An 18,054-nucleotide genomic window follows, 5' to 3' on the forward strand; every position below is an offset into this window, starting at 1 on the left:
CTTTTAGATGTTTATTATATCTGAATAGAGTGTGAAAGATACATTGTCAGGAGACTGTTACCTCTATGCCAGTAACATAAATATAGAATTTGTTTTATTTATTACCTACCATGCTTAATCAATTGACTTTTTACTTTTTAATGATTTGCCTTTAAATCCTTTGGTAACCAGTTTAAGGCAGAGCAGGTTGTTAAAAGTGCAGAGCCATGTGTTTTTCTCCCATCTGACCTGATGCACTAATCACTAGGGCACTGTTGTGTTATTCAGAACATGGAATGAGGTCACATTTCTCCCTAGTGGAGAGTAAATAGCAAATGTACTTTAAAAAGTAACTGGCGTTTAATGCCTAATCTTAAGATTAGTTGACGTTAAAAATAAATAAATAAAGCCGAGAAATGCTTACTTTCTCACAAAAGGATATGACCAACATTTTTGGTCACAATTTTCTATTATGTCCAGTCATGTACATTTTAAAATTCTAAAATTTTAAAAAGTATGAGCATATTGGCCAATGAGTTGAAACAATATAAATAGGTTTTTTAAAAGATAAAGCATGTATAAGCTTAGATTTTTTTTATTGTTTCTTCTTACAGCCTTTAAATAACTTGAGATGATGATTTTTCCTCATCCATTATTATTTTGTCTGTGATTTTAATGTGGGTACTATCTAAAAAATTTATGGGAAAGTGTAAATATATAAAAGGAAAAAGTAACATAATGAAACTCCATGGATCTAATACCCAGTTTCAAAATAGTGTATTTTTCTGTAAGTCTATACTTATTCTCCATCCACACCCTCCCTTGGTTGTTTTCAGATAAATCCTAGATAACACTTTGCTCATCCAAAGATCCTTCAGTCTGTATCTATAAAAGACACTTTAAAAATCATAATTCCAAAATTTTTATCTTTTTGGAAGTAATTAAGTACAAATCATAGTATTCACATTTCTTTCAATATTTCATAGCATTTTTAACTTAGAGTTTGTTTGAATCAGGAAACAAAATATATTCAATGCATTTCATTGATATAATTTAAATTGCTTTTGATTTATAAGCTTCCCATCCATTTTTTTCCTTATAATTTATTTGATAAAGAAACCAAGGATATGGATCCTATATAACTTTGCAATTTCTGGATTTTGCTCGTTGTCTCCCTTTGTATCAGTTAAGGTGGTCTGCATACCTTTTTATTTCTTGTAAAAAGTGGTTACATTTAGAAGGCTGATCAGCTTTGTCCTATCTTTTTTTTTTTTTTTTTTTATAATACTTCACAGGGGAAATTGTAAGCTTCCTATTGTATCACATCAAGAGATACATTATGTCTAGTTCTCATTTTTCTTGTTCTTACAGAGATTGATCTGGCCAGCTAGGTTTTTCTCATTTTTTAAGCATCAATACAAACTCAGAATGATACCAATACCAGTATTTTTATGAAAATTAAGATTATGAAAACATTTAAGATATCCTGCACTTTTTTTTATCTTCTACATTATTTTAATTAAAATCTTTTTCATTCTTTTGTATCTATATTTCATTTTATTTATTTTTATTATGGTACAATATACATAACATAAAATTACCATTTTCACCATTTTAAAGTGTACAGAAAAACATGGAATGTCTCATGAATTTACATGTTAGTGTTTTACAGGGCCTGTGCTAATCTTCTCTTTGTCATTATTATTTTAGTATATGCATCCTGCGGAGACAACTTGCATTTGTTTTTATCTTTGGAATATATCTGAATATCTGACTTGGTCTATATTCCAAATTACTCTATCTTAAAATCCTATTAATGAATAAATCTGATGGTCCTTAAGCATTTTTCATTGCAAATGTGTTTCACTGTTTTGTCATTTGTTATTTATTGATTATAATGTTTGTCATATTTTTTGGACAAGTAACATAATTAAAACTATTAATTTGATCCTTTATTAATTCTATTTTGTGAGTCATAATTAAGCCTATTTCCCTGCTTTATAGGTGAATTATTTTCTTCTAATACTGACATATTCTTTGTGGAGATAATTTTGTCTTTTCTTTTGTGAGTATGCCATTATTCCAACACTACTAATTATAAAGAATATTTTTCTCACTGATTTCTAATGCTATGTTTGTAGTACTAAATTTTTATTTGCAAATATATCTATTTCCAGATTTTCTCTTAGTCCATTTATTTTCTAAAATCTTATTCTCTTGCATATAGAGGTCATAAAATACACCTCATATAGAGGGGATTAGAATATCCTTTTCATGGTTTTCGTATTTTCTCTATTCTTATTTGCCCTTTCATTTGGGCCTTATAATTTTTATCTTAAGAAGAAAGATCCATTTCTTTATTGCAATAATACTAAATTTACAAGTCAAAGATTTTTATGAACATTCACATGCTTGTAGATTTCTTTTTTGGAGCAGTTTTTATCAGGTTTTATAATCGATATTACACTCATCTTATAACAAGAATTTAAAGGGTTTTTTCCCCCCTGTGTTTATTTTTCAAATAATTTAAGTAGTACTTGGATTATCATTAAAGTTGTTTAAAGCAAGTCACTTGTGAAAACATTTGGAGCTTAAATTAAATAATTCTACCATAGTATATATTTATGTGGACTGCTTGTAAAACTTTTCTCTGAGAGGGGCACCTGGGTGGCTTAGTCGGCGAAGCATCTGCCTTAGGCTCAGGTCATGATCTCAGGGTCCTGGGATTAAGCTCAGGTCCCTGTTCAGTGGGGACTCTGCATCTCCCTCTGTCCTTCCCCTCTGCTCATGCTCTCTTTTACTGTCTTGTGCCCTCTTTCTCAAATAAGTAAATAAAGTCTTTAAAAAAACAAACTTTTCTCTGAGAAATGATATTCTCTTTCAATATGAAGATGTAATTCTTTACTAAAGGAAAGTTATGTTAAATTACAGTTCTTAATACATATTCCTTGCTCTTGCTTTTGTTTTCACTTGGACTGTATGTATGTGTGTGTATGTATACTTTCTCTACCTTTTTCAATTACTTCGTCATTTTGTCTATTAATTTTTGCTTGATTTTAAAATGTACTATTATATTTTTAATTGTCTATCTCTTTTACTGTATCATGTGTGATACCTATTCATTTTCATTGTCGAGTTAGCTTTGTCTTTTTTCTAAGATTATTTTACATTTATTCCTAAATCATTCTGGACTCAGGTCTATTTTCAAGCTCTCTAATTTTCATAATTTTATTTTTCTAATTTTTTCTAGCTCTTATGCTTTCTTTCATACTTTAATTTAATTGGCTTATTTTGAAATACTAAGCTTCAATTCTTAAATCTTTTTTGGTAGGTCATATTCTTTTGGTATGTCTTCATTGTCTGAAAGATGTTTATTCTGCTCATTTATTTTTTTTTCAACCTGGAGTGAATTTGTTTGGAATTAACCACAATTCTATTGTGTTATGAATGTTTATATGAAATGAGTTTTCTTGAATTTTAAAAATTATCTTCCAAATATGGGAATATGCCAAAGTAACTTTCATAGCTTCATGGCTTCAGGCTTTTCTCAACTGTGAAGCATCAAGTAGCTAGTTCAGGTACTGTGAGAACCCTCTCCTTTCTTTTCTTTTTTTACTGTTAACAGAATATTTCCTTTCTTTCTCTCTCTTCCACACTGCCTGCCCTAACTCTCTTTTTTCCCCATAGTATCTTTTTCCTGCTTAATTTGTATTCTATTCCCAACAGTTTCCCTTTAGCATTGGATTTGTCCTTAAAGGAAACTTCTTCAATTGGTTGGTTTCAAGCTTTTGGGACAACCAGACAACCTCAGCACTGTCTAACATTCCTGAAGTCCCCTAACCTCATCCTTAACAATGGAAACAGCCTCCTCTCCTGATGCTTTCCTCAGATATTTACACTTTTTTTTTTAGTTCAAATTGCCCTTAAATACATTGTTTAATTTTATTTTTTTAATAATATTTTTTATTATGTTATGTTAGCCACCATACAGTACATCCCTAGTTTTTGATGTAAAGTTCCATGATTCATTACTTGCGTATAACACCCAGTGCTCCATACAGTACATGCCCTCCTTAATACCCATCACTGGCCTATCCCATTCCCCCACCCTCCTCCCCTCTGAAGCCCTCAGTTTGTTTCCCAGCGTCCATAGTCTCACGGTTCATTCCCCCTTCTGTTTACCCCTCCTCTCTTCTTCCCTTTCTTCTCCTACCAATCTTCCTACAGCTTATGTTCCATATATGAGCGAAACCATATGACAATTGTCTTTCTCTGCTTGACTTATTTTGCTTAGCATTATCTCCTCCAGTCCCGTCCCAACTGAAGCAAATGTTGAGAAATTGTTCTTTTGATGGCTGAGTAATATTCCGTTGTATATATGGACCACATTTTCTTAATCCAGTCATCTGTTGAAGGGCATCTCTGCTCCTTCCATGATTTACCTATTGTGGACAATGCTGCTATGAACATTGGGGTGCATATGGCCCTTCTCTTCACTACGTCTTTATCTTTGGGGTAAATACCTAGTAGTGCAATTGCTGGATCATAGGGTAGCTCAATTTTTAACTTTTTAAGTGACCTCCACACTGTGTGCCAGAGTGGCTGTACCAACTTGCATTCCCACCAACAGTGTTAGAGGGATCTCCTTTCTCCACATCCTCTCCAACATTTGTTGTTTCCTGCCTTGGCCATTTTTGCCATTCTAACTGGCATAAGGTGGTATCTCAATGTGGTTTTGATTTGAATTTCCCTGATGGCTAAGGATTTTGAACGTTTTTTCATGTGTCTGTTAGCCATTTGTATGTCTTCATTGGAAAAAAGTGTCTGTTCATATCTTCTGCCATCTTTTGATTTGATTATTTGTTTCTCGCGTATTGAGTTTGAGAAGTTCTTTGTAGATCTTGGATACCAGTCTTTTACCTGTAGTGTCATTTGCAAATATCTTCTCCCATTCCGTGGGCTGCCTCTTAGTGTTTCTGACTGTTTCCTTGGCTGTGCAGAAGCTTTTTATCTTGATGGAGTCCCACAAGTTCATTTTATCTTTTGTTTCTCTTGCTTTTGGAGATGTGTCATGAAAAATGTTGCTGTGGCCGATGTCAAAGAGGTTGCTGCCTATGTTCTCCTCCAGAATTTTGATGGATTCCTGTCTCACATCGAGGTCTTTCATCCATTTGGAGTTTATTTTTGTGTATGGTGTGAGAGAGTGGTCAAGTTTCATTCTTTTGCGTGTAGCTGTCCAGTTTTCCTAGCACCATTTATTGAAGAGACTGTCTTTTTTCCACTGGATGTTTTTTCCTCCTTTGTCAAAGAAGAGTTGCCCAAAGAGCCAAGGGTCCATTTATGTGTTCTCTGCTCTGTTCCATTGATCTATGTGTCTGTTTTTGTGCCAGTACCATGCTGTCTTTGTGATCACAGCTTTGTAGTATAGCTTGAAATCCGGCAACGTGATGCCCAGCTTTGTTTTTCCTTTTCAACAGTTCCTTGGCGATTCAGGGCCTTTTCAGGTTCCACACAATTTTAAGGACTGTTTGTTCCAGTTCTTTGAAAAATGTCGTTGGTATTTTGATCAGGATGGCATTGAAAGTGTAGATTGCTCTGGGTAGCATAGACATTTTAAGTATGTTTACTCTTCCGATCCATGAGCATGGAATATTTTTCCATCTTTTTGTGTCTTCTTCAATGTCTTTTATTAGTGTTCTGTAGTTTCTAGAATAGAGATCCTTTATATCTCTGGTTAAGTTAATTCCGAGATAATGTATGATTTTTGGTGCTATTGTAAATGGAATGGATTCCCTAATTCTCTTTCTTCAGTCTCATTGTTCTTGTATAGAAATGCAACTGATTTCTGAGCATTGATTTTGTATCCCGCCACATTACTGAATTGTTCTATAAGTTCTAGTAGTTTGGGGGTGGATTCTTTTGGGTTTTCTATATAGAGTATCGTCTCATCTGCGAAGAGAGACAGTTTGACTTCTTCTTTGCCGATTTGGATAACTTTTATACCTTTTTGTTGTCTGATTGCTGTTGCAAGGACTTCTAGTACTATGTTGAATAATAGTGGCAAGAGGGGGCATCCATGCCGTGTTCCTGATCTTAAGGAAAAGGCTTTCAGCTTTTCCCCATTGAGAATGATATTTGCTGTAGGCTTTTCATAGATGGTTTTTATGAAGTTGAGGAATGTACCCTCTATCCCTACACTGTGTTTTAATTAGGAAAGGATGCTGTATATTGTCAAATGCTTTTTCTGCATCTATTGAAAGGATCATATGGTTCTTGACTCTTTTCCTGTTGATATGACCTATCACACTGATCAATTTGCGAATGTTGAACCACCCTTGCATCCCAGGGGATGAATCCCACTTGGTCATGATGGATAATCCTTTTAATGTACTGTTGGATCCTATTAGCTAGGATCTTGTTGAGAATTTTGGCATCCATATGCATCAGGGATATCGGTCTGTAATTCTCCTTTTTGATGGAGTCTTTGCCTGGTTTAGGAATCAAGGTAATACTGGCTTCATAGAATGAGTTTGGTAGTTTTCCTTCTGTTTCTCTTTTTTGAAACAAGTTCAGGAGAATAGGTATTATTTCTTCTTTGAATGTTTGATAGAATTCCCTGGGGAATCCGTCAGGCACTGGACTCTTGTTTTTCAGGAGCTTTTTGACCACTGCTTCAATCTCTTCATAATTAATCGGTCTGTTCAAAAAATCAATTTCTTACTGTTTCAGTCTTGGTAGTTTATAGGTTTCCAGGAAAGCATCCATTTCTTCCAGGTTGTTTAACTTATTGTCATAAAGCTGTTGATAAAATTTTCTAATGATCCTTCCTATTTCATTGGTGTCAGTTGTGACCTCTCCCTATTCATTCATAATTTTATTAATTTGGTTCCTTTCTCTATTCTTTTGAATAAGCCTTGCCAGTGGCTTATCGATCTTATTTACTCTTTCAAAGAACCAGCTTCTAGTTCTGTTGATCTGCTCTACTGTGCTCCTGGTTTCTAATTAATTGATCTCTGCTCTAATCTTGATCAACAGCTTTCTCATGTGTGGGTTAGGCCTGTTCTTCCGTTCCAGCTCCAGCTTGTTGAGGTGAGAATATAAAAACTGCATTTTAGATTTTTCTATTCTTTTGAGTGAGGCTTGGATTGCTATGTATTTTCCCCACAGGACTGCCTTTGCAGTGTCCTATAGGTTTTGGATCATTGTGTTTTCATTCTCATTGGTCTCCATAAATTGTTTAAATTGATTTTCAATTTCCTGGTTTATCCAATCATTCTTGAGCAGGATGGTTCTACGTTTCCAAGTGTTTGAGTTCCTTCCAAATTTTTCCTTGTGGTTGAGTTCCAATTTCAAAGCATTGTGGTCTGAGAATATGCAGAGAATAATTTCAGTCTTTTGGTATAGGTTGAGACCTGTTTTGCGACCCAGTAGATGGTCTATTCTGGAGAAAGTTCCATGTGCATTGGAAAAGAAGGAGTATTCTGTTGTTCTGGGGTATAGTGTTCTATATACCCCAGTGTTCTATGAGGTCCATCTGGTCTAGTAGGTCATTCAAAGCTGTTATTTCTTTGTTCATTTTCTGCTTAGGTGATCTGTGTGTTGCTGATAGTGGAGTGTTGAGGTCCCCTACTATTAATGTCTCTTTATTCTGGTTAAGCGTTGGCTTGTGTAGCTTGCTGCTCCCCTGTTGAGGGCATAGATATTTATAATTGTCATATCCACTTGTTGGATACATCCTTCTAGAATAATATAGTGTCCTTCTGTATCTCTAACTACAGTCTTTAGTTTAAAATCTAATCTGTCTGATATGAGAATTGCTATCCCAGCTTTCTTTTGAGGTCCATTGACATGAATGATGGTTTTCCATCCCTTCACTTTCAGTCTGGATGTATCTTTAGGTTCAAGATGAGTCTCTTGTAGACAGCAAATGGATGGGTCATGTCTTTTTATCCAATCTGCAACCCTGTGGCATTTTATGGGAGCATTTAGGCCATTCACATTCAGAGTGATTATTGAGAGATATGATTTTAATGATGTCATGTTGCCTGTAAAGTCTTTGTTTCAATAGATTGTAAATTTCTGTTCTGTATCACTCTTGGGGCCTTTTTACTTTTATAAGCCCCCCCCCCCTTAATACTCCTGTAGGGCTGGTTTCATAGTTACAAATTTGGTCAGTGTCTGGTGATCCTGGAAGGTCCTTATCTCTCCATCCATTCGGAATGACAGCCTTGCTGGATAAAGGATCCTTGGCTTCGTGTTTCTCAGATAGAGCTTTAAAAATCCCCTGCCAACCCTTCCTCTCATTCCATGTCGGTGTAGACAGGTCTGACATAATTCTGATATTATGGCCTCTGTACATGAGAAATTTCTTCTCCCTGGCCACTTTCAATACTGTATACTTGGATCTAATATTTGCAGAATGCACTATGATGTGACATGGCATTGGTTTGTCGTGGTTGAGCTTGGGAGGGGTCCTCTCTGACTCATGGACACGAATGCTTGTTTCCTTTGCTAGATTAGGGGAGTTTTCAGCTACAATTTATTCAAAATCTCTTCTAGACCTCTCTCTTTCTCCACCCCCTCAGGGATGCCGATGATTCTGACATTAGAATGTTTCATTGAGTCAGTAATTTCCCTTAATCTACTTTATTGAGATTGGAATTTTTTGAGCCAAGTTTCTGTTTTAAGTTTCTCTTCTACCATCCCATCCTCCAATTCACTACTTCGTTCTTCTGCCTCATTTACCTTGGCCGTCAGAACATCTAGTTTTGACTGCTTTTGATTCATAGCATTTTTAATTTCTGCCAGATTTGTTCCCATTTCTGCCCTTAGAGATTCTATATTCTCGTTAATATTTTCATTAATATTTTTTTCAAGTCTACACATCATCTTGACCATTGTTACCCTGAACTCCAATCTGATAATTTGGTTATATCCATATCCATCAGTTCTGTGTCAGACAGAGGCCACAGACTCATTGTCTTTTCATTGCTGGGGGGGGATTTCTCCTTCCCGTCATTCTGATGAGGAGAGGTTGTGGGGTTGCCCAGAGCCCAAATTATTGACCAGGACCCACGCAGTGTGCGCTTGTTTTATAGGGACCTTAGGGATGTCGGCTTCTCAATTTTTCAGCCTTCCTACTGAGTGAGGGGTCTGCTCACTGATATTCAGGCAACTCTGTTTGGGTAGAGTCTCCCTGTCCCCTGCAAGGGGGGATGGGGTTTGGCACAATGTGAGCTGGTATTTCTGGGCTTTGTTCTCTGGCGGCTTTCTTTGGCAGTTTTCTGTGGCTCTTCTGAGAGTCAGAGCAGCTGTGGCCGAATCCTAGCCTCTGTCTCAGAACAGAGAGATTGCAGTCCGCTCCCCACTGAGCTCTCTTGGCCTCTTTAACTCTGTTTCTGTCGGTGCTGCTAAAAACCCTGCAGTATCCTGGGTTGTGCACCCCACAGCAGGTGTCCCAGCCCTTACTTCCAGGGCCAGCAGGTCTCTGTCCTTTGTGTTTCTAACACCACCAGCCACCCCCGGTTCCCATGCTTACTCCCGAGCTCTCTGTTTCAGTGTTGTTTGCATGCACTCTGGAGTGCTGGTTTTCAGTTGGGTGCGCCCACGCTCCTGAGCTCCCGGTATCAGTCTGTTCCAGTGAGCGCTCCGGAGCTCCGGTTTTCAGTCAGGTTGCACACGCGCTCCTGAGCTCTCGGTTTCAGTCTAGTTCGAGTGTGCACTCCAGAGCTCTGGTTGTCAGTCTAGACGCGTGCCCGCTCCTGAGCTCCTGGTTTCAGTCTAGTTTGAGTGTGCGCTCCGGAGCTCGGATTTCAGTCTGGTCGTAAGCGCATTCCCAGGCTCACAGTCTCAGTCCACTCTCTCGCGGGTGCCCGTCCTTGAGTCCGGCCCACTCCCCAGTGCAGGTGGCTACTGCTTCCCGGCCCTTAGTGGGGCAGCTCTCTCCCCCTCCTGTTTATCTTCCGATATCTGTGCGCGGTGTCATGGCTCCCCGCTTTGTACCTCAATACTCATCACTGGAGATGTTCATTTGTAGAGATCCAGATGTATCTTCCTATGTCTCAGGGTGATTCCGTGGGTTTTCAGGATGGTCTGGTACATATCCAGCTCGACTTAGGGGACCAGCTGAGAAAGGGGACCCCTACTCCTCCACCATGTTAACTCTCTCAGATCGTTACATTTGACTTCTATTCCAGAGTCTTCTCTTGCTCTCTGAATGAATCTTTTTTGGCAATTTATCAGCATCAGGGCTATCAGAAATCACTGTCTTCTACTTCCTCTCATACAGTTAATTATATACATGGGTGTTGGTAGTTCGGCACAGCTCAATGGAATTTTGTGGTTTGTAAGGATAGCACTTGACTACTTGGTTTAAAATACTTTAAATGTTCTCTTTTATTTATTTACATATTTAGTGCTTTAATGCATTTGTTATCATGTCTGTTTTGTTAGGACATTCAAGAAAACTTATATACATTACTACTTCACTAACAACATATTTCTTTAAATAGACTTTATTTTTTAGAGAATTTTAGGTTCATATCAATATTAAACAGAAGATATGGATGGACTTTTGTATATTAAACTTGTATCCTGCAGCTTTGCTATAAGCATTTATTTGATTTAGGAACTTTTTGTTGATTCTTTCAAATTTTCTCCATAGATAACCATGTCACCTGTAAACAAAGTTTATTTCTTCCATATATCTTTTCTTTTCTTTTCTTTTCTTTTCTTTTCTTTTCTTTTCTTTCTTTTCGCATTAGCTAGGACTTCCCAAATCACAGTGCAGGTAAATAGAATTCAAAAAGAAGGTAGTAATATCACTGTGTGGGAGAAAAATATGGTTCATTGCTGCTATGGTGGTTTGGATTTCAGGAACAAAGATTTAGAGAGAAAGGCATAGCAGAAAGGGAGCCACAATAACATATATAAAGTTATTTGTGTCTTTGGCTCACTTTTTAGCTATGCATCCAAGGAGTAAAACTCCAGGATGTCTAGTAGAGAGCAACCACAAGGAGTCAGGAGAGATTTGGGTAGACACCTAATTCTGTAAAACTATCAGGCCAAGCCCAGTTAGAGATACCATGGTGAACATCGAGAACTTTGAGTTAAGAAGCCAGAAAGGCCCTGCTCTAGAAATAAGGACCAAATCCTAGAATTAAGATACATGCTCTAGGAGTAAAGGATATGCTGGGAGAACTAGAAGGCAAGATAATCCAGATCTTTACTGTGTATTACCTCCAATATATGATATATAAAATTACTAATTGTATGAGTAACCAGCAACAAGACAAGCAATAAAGAAATACAATAGTCTATTGTAAAAACAGCCCCAAGAACTTTAACATATTCTTGATTCATATGTTATAGAAAAGAGAGAAAAAGGAAAATAATGTGAATGGATGGAGAATATTAATAGAATGTTTATATATTTATACAAAGAAGAATCAAGTAGGGAGGGGTGCCTGGGTGGCTCAGTTGGTTAAGCACCTGCCTTTGGCTCCGGTCATGATCCCTGGGTCCTGGGATTGAGCCCTGAGTTGGGTGAGTCTGCTTTTCCTTCTCCCTCTGCTCCTCTCAGCTACCCCACTCCCTCTGCTGGTACTCTCTCATGCACTCCATCTCTCAAATAAATAAAATCTTAAAAAAAAAAAAAAGAAGAAGAAGAAGAATCAAGTGGGTCTCATGGATGTGATTAAAAGCAGAGCATAGGATAGGCTATATATATACTGAAGTCAGAAATACATTATTAGAAATGATATGTAAACTGAAACCAAGAAAAAGCATAGTGGGCAAACTTAGCAAAATAAAACTAAGCATAAAGTACATGTGGAAATTTATTTAAAAAAAAAAAGTCCCAGAAGGAGAAGGCAAATGATTGGGATAGAAACAATACTTGAAAAAATAATGACTGATAATTTCCCATATCATTTGGAAGATACTGACAGTGAATCAAAATGGGATAAATACAAGGAGAAGCATACCTAGGTGTATTCTAATCAAACTGTTGATAATTAAAGATCAAATGGTAATATTCAAAGCAGCTAGAAGGGGAAAACAGTATATGACATTTTATAGGAAAAATATATAACTGATAGCTAAGATGTTAATGGAAAGTAGAAGGAAAAATAGAAATCTATCTAAACTAAGTCTAATTAGTATGGGAGGCTGGAAAATATAGTTTATTGGATAGCTGCCCTCTTGTTCCTCATCCCATATGGAGCCGGTCAAAAAAAGTTCAGGAAACGTATGGAAAACAAAACAATAAATTATCTGTACTGTGGGAAATAAGAATATTGGCAGATGAAATAGTTACCTTAGGGACATATTCAACATTAGATTTTGATGATACATCTCAGTGGTGTTTTCAAATAAGAAGTTGGGTATGTGAATTTAGATTACAGATGGAATTCTTAGAATTCACACACAATATATAATATAGTCTAAAAATAATGTAACAAAGGAAATATTTCAGATCAAATATTCAAGAACTCAAAGGTTAAAAAGAAAAGTTTAAACACTTATTTTTGACCTGATATACATCCATTGAAGTTGATGTTGTAATTTATGATAGATATTCTAAAATCAAAGAATACGTATACCTTGACTAAAGTATAGCATCAAAAACTGCATACATTGATGCTGTCATATTTCCCCACATTATTACTCCCATCCTGCCCATGATTAATTTTACGGAACTTAAAAATTTGAAAAAGCATATCTAATTAAACTCTAATGTAAAAAAATCATGTATATCATGTATAGTTTTATTGATAATAGTGTTTTCTAAATCACCCACAATTCTATTTCATCAGCTCTCAGGATGAATTTCCCTTGTGATCCATGTACAATTTCTGTGTTTTCCTTTATAATTTGTTGGCATAAATCTTACAAACTCTGCATCAAGTGGTTGATCATGTATCCTCATTATTTTAGAAGTAAATGTGCTGCCTATTTCTTGCATCCAGGCTGAACTTCTCAGCATATATTTTAGTCATTAAATTCAGAGTTAATTTGCACCTCAGTTTTTATTGCCTCCTGTGGGTTGATTTGTGTCCTCCGAAAATATATGTTAAAGCTCTAAGCTTCAGTACCTCAGAGTGTGACCTTATTTGGAAGTTGGGTTGTTGCAGGTATAGTTAAGATGAAGTCTACTAAAGTGGAGTGAGCCCATAATCCAATATTAGTGCTTTTATAAAAAGTGGAGGAAGGGGCGCCTGGGTGGCACAGCGGTTAAGCGTCTGCCTTCGGCTCAGGGCGTGATCCCGGCGTTACGGGATTGAGCCCCACGTCAGGCTCCTCTGCTATGAGTCTGCTTCCTCCTCTCCCACTCCCCCTGCTTGTGTTCCCTCTCTCGCTGGCTGTCTCTATCTCTGTCAAATAAATAAATAAAATCTTTAAAAAAAAAAAAAGAGGGAAGACCAGGTGTAGACACAGGTACATAGAGGTGGAGATTGGAGTGATGCAATTGTAAGCCAAGAAGTGATAGCTGCCACCTCGAACTGGGAAGAGGCATGGAAGGATTTTATACTTAGAGGAACATGGGCTTGCTGACATCTTGACTTTAGACTTTGCCTTCAGAACTGTGAAACCATAAATTTCTGTTGTTCTAAGCCACTTACTTTGTGGTACTTTGTTACCATAGCCCTAGGAGACTAATATCCTGCCTTTGTACTCAATTCCTTCAATTATTTTTATTATTTATTTTTATTTTTATTTTATTTGTTTTTCATATGCCATATATATATATATATATATATATATATATATATATATATATTTCTTTTTTTTTTATTTGAGTATAGTTGACAGTATGTTACATTAGTTTCAGGTGTACAACTTAGTGATTTGACAAGTTTCTATCTTACAGTATGTTCATCCCAAGTGAAGCTACCATCTTTTCCACTACATTGTTATTACAATAGCATTAATTATATTCCTTATCTTGTGCCTTTTATTCCCCTGACATATTCATTCCAGAACTGGAAGCCTGTATCGCCCTCTCTCCTTCATCCATCTTTATACAATATGTATTTTTTTTTAACCCTCTGTGGCTAATCCAGTTTCTTATCTATAGGAAACATGTACCTTCTCATCCTTTTTATTACCTTCATACAGTCTACTCAGTGTTAAAGGGCGACAGCAGATTGTGACTCTCAGGCATCCCACAAATTAGGTGGGTCACCTCAGCAGAAACCTTTACCAGCTCAAAACTTTGTCTCACATTAACAGTGAGGATTCAGGCATCATGCTGAGTCTTTTTTTTTTTCCTTACTCATAAGTTTAAGGCATACAATATGTATTTTAATAGGACTCCCTAAAGCCCCTTTTTATGAAATGAAGCAGAATTCCTGTCTATCCACTCACTATCCATCCTATAATATAAAAATTTAAGATGTGATGAAAACCTCCAAATAGTTTACTGTCTTATGAATGTCTTAAGACTCAGTGCCCATGCAAGTTAATGAAAAATAACAAAATAATAGACACCTGAACTGTAAATTATATGGAACATGTTTGTTCCTCTATAAGCATTTAGAGCTGGGATTAATCAGAATAGGCCAAAGTATATAAGAAACATGCAGATTGTCAATAAATCAGGACTTAAGCGGAAGCTTAAGGAATGGGTAGAAAGGATTTCACTGGTCAAGAAGAGAGGATGGTATTTCAGGAAGGAAGCAAGTTGAGCAATGCTTGCGTGATAGTCAAGTGCATGGTGCAAATAAATGATGTTACCAACTCTAGAGAAAGTTCTGTGGTTGGGGTTAGTGGAAAATAGTCTTGTCTGAGTGGGAGGTAGAAAAATTGCAGGGAATCTGAAAAAGAAAAAAAAGCAAGAGCTGTTAAATCTGTTTAGGAAGGAATTGGGAGTTGTTGTAGAGTTTTTGAACGCTAATAGAATGAAAGGGCCTGAGGGAGATTAATCCAGAGATAGTGTGCAAGATAAATTAGAGTCAGAGAAAGGATAAAGAGTCACAGAAAAGAGTCAAGAGAAAAGAGTCTGAGAGCTGTTTCAGAAAACTGATTACAGACTCCAGACCTCTGGTATTAGGAGCCTAAATAAATGCTCCTGACTCAGGAAGATCAGCTAAATTTTCTGAGTTTTTATTGAAATTCTGATTTCTCTATTGCTATATAATTTCTCTTTTTCATCTTGGTTGGATTTGAGCCATTGGCATCTATTTCAGGGATCTTTTCATTGATAATGAAAGATTTCTGTCTAACCCTGAAAGACCTTGTATAAACTTTGGTTTTTAAAAGCACTTAATATGTATGGCATATTAGTGTATTTAGAATGCTCTCTACTGAGCTCAGTATTGAGAGAATGCCAACTTTGAAATGTGCAGCTATCCTTAATTTCCAAGCTGTGTTTATTTTGCTAGCTGTAGAACTTTCCTTTCCACCTCATTATTGTCTCTTTTCTTGAGATTACTCTAGCTAGCACATGTTATCTGAGATAGGTGGATGCTTTTCCTTTGAATTTTACCTTCCTCATCCTTTTAGGAAATGGAGCCTCTTTATATACAGATTTCAAGGGTACTTTTTATGCCATAATTGATTTTCAGCACTCTTTGGCCTGATAGTTCTATTTAGATTGAAATTTATGGAAGTAATTTGAGATGTCCTTCAAATTGTAATATCATTAGTATTATACGACTTTTTCTTTGAGCAGCAACACTGAAAAATACATTACATACATTTTTTAAAAATTGTTTTTTGTGGACATTTCATTTTTTGAATGTAAAACATACTTTTTTTTCTATAAAATATATGCTTCTAATGGATAGTCCTTCGAGCTCTTAATGGAAATTTAGCCCAGGGAAAAGAAACATAGAGTTGAAATGAATGACATTGAATATCCTAAGTTCATTTGAGAGTCACTCATATTCACAGAATGAAAAAACAATTGATCGGGGTGTCTGGGTGGCTCAGTTGTTAAGCGTCTGCCTTTGGCTCAGGTGATGATCTCAGGGTCCTGGGATCGAGCCCCCATCGGGCTCCCTGCTCAGCAGGAAGCCTGCTTCTCCCTCTCCCACTCCCCCTGCTTGTGTTCCCTCTCTCACTGTCTCTCTCTGTCAAATAAATTAAAAAATCTTTAAAAGAAATATCTTGTATTTACCATTCAGAAAAATGGGATGATTGAAATTGCCCAAAACATCTTCTACAACTAAAAAAAAATTGTAAGTGGTTTGTTTTAGGATATAAATTCTTTTAGGATATTCTTTTAGGATGTAATTCTTTGAATCAGAGTCAACTGGGTGTCCTTCCTTTTAAAATCTCCATCTGCTGCTGAAAAACCAGCATAAATAGTTACATGGCAACCTGTGTTGCATTTTGAAACTTAAATTCTTAGATTAGTAATTTTGTGCTGGGCCTGTATTACCCTTGTTAGAAATATTATAAGTGCTTTAAAGGTACTATTTTTTTTTCAAAATGCTATAACTAAATTTTAGCTGTATCAATTATTTATTTTTTCAATTAAATGGCTGTATTAATTATTTTTTAATTTTTAAATTTTTATTATTTTTTATTATGCTTAATTAGCCAGTATATAGTACATCATTAGTTTTTGATGTAGTGTTCAACAATTCATTAGTTGCATATAACACCCAGTACTCATCACAACACATTCCCTCCTTAATACCCATCATCCAGTTATCCAATCCCCGCACCACCCTCCCTTCTGTAACCCTCAGTTTGGTTCCCAGAGTCCAGAGTCTCTCATGGCTTGTCTCCCTCTCTGATTTTTTCGCATTCAGCTTTCCCTCCCTTTCCCTGTGGTCCTCCCCTCTATTCCTTATGTTCCACATATGACTGAAACCATATGATAATTGTCTGTCTCTGCTTGACATATTTCACCTATCATAATCCCCTCCAGTTCCATCCATGTCAATGTAAATGGTGGGAATTCATACTTTCTGATGGCTGAGTGATATTTCATTGTATATATGAACTACGTCTTCTTTATCCATTCATCTGTTGAAGGGCATCTCAGCCCCTTCTACAATTTGGCTATTGTGGACATTGCTGATATGAACATTGGGGTGCATGTGCCCCTTCTTTTCAGTATGTCTGTATCTTTGGGGTAAATACCCAGTAGTGCAATTCCTGGGTCATAGGGTAGCTCTATTTTTAACATCTTGAGGAACCTCCGTACTCTTTTCCAGAGTGGCTATACCAGCTTGCATTCCCACCAACAGTGTAAGAGGGTTCCCCTTTCTCCACATCCTCGTCAACACTTGTTGTTTCCGGTCTTGTTAATTTTTGCCATTTTAACTGGTGTAAGGTGGTAAAAGAAGAAAGACCCCAAGAGTAATATAGACCAGAAATTTACAGGGACAGTTTATAGAAACAGGGACTTCACAGACAACATGATGGCACTAAATTCATGTCTGTCAATAGTTACCCTCAACGTGAAGAGCCTAAATGCTCCCATGAAATGGCATAGAGTTGCAGATTGGATAAAAAGACATGACCCATCCATATGCTGTCTACAAGAGGCTCATTTTGAACCTAAAGATACCTCCAGATTGAAAGTGAGGGGATGGAGATCCATTTATAATGCCAAAGAACCACAAAGCTGGGGTAGCAATTCTCATATCAGACAAATTAGATTTTAAACCAAAGATTGTAGTAAGAGATGTAGAGGGACACTGTATCTTACTTAAAGGGTCTATATCAATTATTTCAATATAAATTGCAATATAATTTAAGATAAACTAATACACATTGTTTTTTTTTAAATTATTATTATTTTTTTACTCTCTGTCTCTGTAATAAGAAATGAAATTCTTTTAATTCTCTGGCAGGAGTTTTGCATTATTAGTATTATTTTACCAAAAGTATATGTAAAAACAACCACTCCTATGATAAATACTGTTTGTTGTCTTTATACTTACAAATATCATATATTTTACATTATAAGTTGTATGATGTTATAATTTGAAAATATTACTATTTCCTTTAGCAGAGTATGAACTCATAAACGTAGAAATTATAAAATCTTTAATAGGCAATAGAATCTAGCACATTTTTACTTACTGGTCTGTACTTGGTAGGTGCTTAATAAATTTA

At 36.3% G+C, this 18,054-nt stretch overlaps 2 non-coding genes across 2 annotated transcripts; both read right to left on the reverse strand.

Annotated features, from left to right (window-relative positions):
• Positions 1–1,606: 1,606 nt before the first annotated feature.
• On the reverse strand, positions 1,607–1,709 carry LOC113255419 (U6 spliceosomal RNA). The gene has a single exon (XR_003316295.3). It is a non-coding gene; the product is annotated as a U6 spliceosomal RNA (small nuclear RNA).
• Positions 1,710–14,118: 12,409 nt separating this feature from the next.
• LOC113255385 (U12 minor spliceosomal RNA) lies at positions 14,119–14,271 on the reverse strand. Its single transcript, XR_003316265.1, has one exon. It is a non-coding gene; the product is annotated as a U12 minor spliceosomal RNA (small nuclear RNA).
• Positions 14,272–18,054: the final 3,783 nt, after the last annotated feature.

Source organism: Ursus arctos, unplaced genomic scaffold, assembly GCF_023065955.2.
Source record: "Ursus arctos isolate Adak ecotype North America unplaced genomic scaffold, UrsArc2.0 scaffold_5, whole genome shotgun sequence".
NCBI lineage: Eukaryota > Metazoa > Chordata > Mammalia > Carnivora > Ursidae > Ursus > Ursus arctos.